Below are 4,796 nucleotides of genomic sequence, written 5' to 3'. Positions count from 1 at the left end.
AAAACGTGATAAGAGCATCAGGTACTCTTTCAATATAGTACAACTTGAATGTCTGGTATTATATGATGTATTAAATGCAGGAAATCATAGAATCTAAGTGTTCGACAGCAAAATGCACTTTTGGACTCTGTTGAGGCTGAAACGTCTTTTCGGAGCATAAAAGTTGGAAATGCAACTTAAAGCAGTAAAACGTGATAAGAGCATCAGGTACTCTTTCAATATAGTACAACTTGAATGTCTGGTATTATATGATGTATTAAATGCAGGAAATCATAGAATCTAAGTGTTCGACAGCAAAATGCACTTTTGGACTCTGTTGAGGCTGAAACGTCTTTTCGGAGCATAAAAGTTGGAAATGCAACTTAAAGCAGTAAAACGTGATAAGAGCATCAGGTACTCTTTCAATATAGTACAACTTGAATGTCTGGTATTATATGATGTATTAAATGCAGGAAATCATAGAATCTAAGTGTTCGACAGCAAAATGCACTTTTGGACTCTGTTGAGAATGAAACGTCTTTTCGGAGCATAAAAGTTGGAAATGCAACTTAAACCAGTAAAACGTGATAGGAACATCAGGTACTCTTACAATATAGTACAACTTGAATGTCTGGTATTCTATGATGCATTAAATGCAGGAAATCATAGAATCTAAGTGTTCGACAGCAAAATGCACTTTTGGACTCTGTTGAGGCTGAAATGTCTTTTCGGACCATAAAAGTTGGAAATGCAACTTAAAGCAGTAAAACGTGAGAAGAGCATCAAGTACTCTTACAATATAGTACAACTTGAACGTCTGGTATTCTATGATACATTAAATGCAGGAAATCATAGAATCTAAGTGTTTGACAACAAAATGCAGTTTTGGACTCTGTTGAGGCTGAAACGTCTTTTCGGAGCATAAAAGTTGGAAATGCAACTTAAAGCAGTAAAACGTGATAAGAGCATCAGGTACTCTTACAATATAGTACAACTTGAACGTCTGGTATTCTATGATGCATTAGATGCAGGAAATCATAGAATCTAAGTGTTCGACAGCGAAATGCACTTTTGGACTCTGTTGAGGCTGAAATGTCTTTTCGGACCATAAAAGTTGGAAATGCAACTTAAAGCAGTAAAACGTGATAAGAGCATCAAGTACTCTTACAATATAGTACAACTTGAACGTCTGGTATTCTATGATACATTAAATGCAGGAAATCATAGAATCTAAGTGTTTGACAACAAAATGCACTTTTGGACTCTGTTGAGGCTGAAACGTCTTTTCGGAGCATAAAAGTTGGAAATGCAACTTAAAGCAGTAAAACGTGATAAGAGCATCAGGTACTCTTACAATATAGTACAACTTGAACGTCTGGTATTCTATGATGCATTAGATGCAGGAAATCATAGAATCTAAGTGTTCGACAGCGAAATGCACTTTTGGACTCTGTTGAGGCTGAAATGTCTTTTCGGACCATAAAAGTTGGAAATGCAACTTAAAGCAGTAAAACGTGATAAGAGCATCATGTACTCTTACAATATAGTACAACTTGAACGTCTGGTATTCTATGATACATTAAATGCAGGAAATCATAGAATCTAAGTGTTTGACAACAAAATGCACTTTTGGACTCTGTTGAGGCTGAAACGTCTTTTCGGAGCATAAAAGTTGGAAATGCAACTTAAAGCAGTAAAACGTGATAAGAGCATCAGGTACTCTTACAATATAGTACAACTTGAACGTCTGGTATTCTATGATGCATTAGATGCAGGAAATCATAGATTCTAAGTGTTCGACAGCAAAATGCACTTTTGGACTCTGTTGAGGCTGAAATGTCTTTTCGGACCATAAAAGTTGGAAATGCAACTTAAACCAGTAAAACGTGATAGGAACATCAGGTACTCTTACAATATAGTACAACTTGAATGTCTGGTATTCTATGATGCATTAAATGCAGGAAATCATAGAATCTAAGTGTTTGACAACAAAATGCACTTTTGGACTCTGTTGAGGCTGAAACGTCTTTTCGGAGCATAACAGTTGGAAATGCAACTTAAAGCAGTAAAACGTGATAAGAGCATCAGGTACTCTTTCAATATAGTACAACTTGAATGTCTGGTATTATATGATGTATTAAATGCAGGAAATCATAGAATCTAAGTGTTCGACAGCAAAATGCACTTTTGGACTCTGTTGAGGCTGAAACGTCTTTTCGGAGCATAAAAGTTGGAAATGCAACTTAAAGCAGTAAAACGTGATAGGAACATCAGGTACTCTTACAATATAGTACAACTTGAATGTCTGGTATTATATGATGTATTAAATGCAGGAAATCATAGAATCTAAGTGTTCGACAGCAAAATGCACTTTTGGACTCTGTTGAGGCTGAAACGTCTTTTCGGAGCATAAAAGTTGGAAATGCAACTTAAAGCAGTAAAACGTGATAGGAACATCAGGTACTCTTACAATATAGTACAACTTGAATGTCTGGTATTCTATGATGCATTAGATGCAGGAAATCATAGATTCTAAGTGTTCGACAGCAAAATGCACTTTTGGACTCTGTTGAGGCTGAAATGTCTTTTCGGACCATAAAAGTTGGAAATGCAACTTAAACCAGTAAAACGTGATAGGAACATCAGGTACTCTTACAATATAGTACAACTTGAATGTCTGGTATTCTATGATGCATTAGATGCAGGAAATCATAGATTCTAAGTGTTCGACAGCAAAATGCACTTTTGGACTCTGTTGAGGTCTGAAATGTCTTTTCGGAGCATAAAAGTTGGAAATGCAACTTAAAGCAGTAAAACGTGATAAGAGCATCAGGTACTCTTACAATATAGTACAACTTGAACGTCTGGTATTCTATGATGCATTAAATGCAGGAAATCATAGAATCTAAGTGTTCGACAGCAAAATGCACTTTTGGACTCTGTTGAGGCTGAAACGTCTTTTCGGAGCATAAAAGTTGGAAATGCAACTTAAAGCAGTAAAACGTGATAAGAGCATCAGGTACTCTTTCAATATAGTACAACTTGAATGTCTGGTATTATATGATGTATTAAATGCAGGAAATCATAGAATCTAAGTGTTCGACAGCAAAATGCACTTTTGGACTCTGTTGAGGCTGAAACGTCTTTTCGGAGCATAAAAGTTGGAAATGCAACTTAAAGCAGTAAAACGTGATAAGAGCATCAGGTACTCTTTCAATATAGTACAACTTGAATGTCTGGTATTATATGATGTATTAAATGCAGGAAATCATAGAATCTAAGTGTTCGACAGCAAAATGCACTTTTGGACTCTGTTGAGGCTTGAAACGTCTTTTCGGAGCATAAAAGTTGGAAATGCAACTTAAAGCAGTAAAACGTGATAAGAGCATCAGGTACTCTTTCAATATAGTACAACTTGAATGTCTGGTATTATATGATGTATTAAATGCAGGAAATCATAGAATCTAAGTGTTCGACAGCAAAATGCACTTTTGGACTCTGTTGAGGCTGAAACGTCTTTTCGGAGCATAAAAGTTGGAAATGCAACTTAAAGCAGTAAAACGTGATAAGAGCATCAGGTACTCTTTCAATATAGTACAACTTGAATGTCTGGTATTATATGATGTATTAAATGCAGGAAATCATAGAATCTAAGTGTTCGACAGCAAAATGCACTTTTGGACTCTGTTGAGAATGAAACGTCTTTTCGGAGCATAAAAGTTGGAAATGCAACTTAAAGCAGTAAAACGTGATAAGAGCATCAAGTACTCTTACAATATAGTACAACTTGAACGTCTGGTATTCTATGATGCATTAGATGCAGGAAATCATAGAATCTAAGTGTTCGACAGCGAAATGCACTTTTGGACTCTGTTGAGGCTGAAATGTCTTTTCGGACCATAAAAGTTGGAAATGCAACTTAAAGCAGTAAAACGTGATAAGAGCATCAGGTACTCTTTCAATATAGTACAACTTGAATGTCTGGTATTATATGATGTATTAAATGCAGGAAATCATAGAATCTAAGTGTTCGACAGCAAAATGCACTTTTGGACTCTGTTGAGAATGAAACGTCTTTTCGGAGCATAAAAGTTGGAAATGCAACTTAAAGCAGTAAAACGTGATAAGAGCATCAAGTACTCTTACAATATAGTACAACTTGAACGTCTGGTATTCTATGATGCATTAGATGCAGGAAATCATAGAATCTAAGTGTTCGACAGCGAAATGCACTTTTGGACTCTGTTGAGGCTGAAATGTCTTTTCGGACCATAAAAGTTGGAAATGCAACTTAAAGCAGTAAAACGTGATAAGAGCATCAAGTACTCTTACAATATAGTACAACTTGAACGTCTGGTATTCTATGATACATTAAATGCAGGAAATCATAGAATCTAAGTGTTTGACAACAAAATGCACTTTTGGACTCTGTTGAGGCTGAAACGTCTTTTCGGAGCATAAAAGTTGGAAATGCAACTTAAAGCAGTAAAACGTGATAAGAGCATCAGGTACTCTTACAATATAGTACAACTTGAACGTCTGGTATTCTATGATGCATTAGATGCAGGAAATCATAGAATCTAAGTGTTCGACAGCAAAATGCACTTTTGGACTCTGTTGAGGTCTGAAATGTCTTTTCGGAGCATAAAAGTTGGAAATGCAACTTAAAGCAGTAAAACGTGATAAGAGCATCAGGTACTCTTACAATATAGTACAACTTGAACGTCTGGTATTCTATGATGCATTAAATGCAGGAAATCATAGAATCTAAGTGTTCGACAGCAAAATGCACTTTTGGACTCTGTTGAGGCTGAAAT

Source organism: Taurulus bubalis (assembly GCF_910589615.1).
Source record: "Taurulus bubalis genome assembly, chromosome: 13".
Taxonomy (NCBI): Eukaryota; Metazoa; Chordata; class Actinopteri; order Perciformes; family Cottidae; genus Taurulus; species Taurulus bubalis.
Note: the sequence above shows the minus strand (reverse complement) of the source record.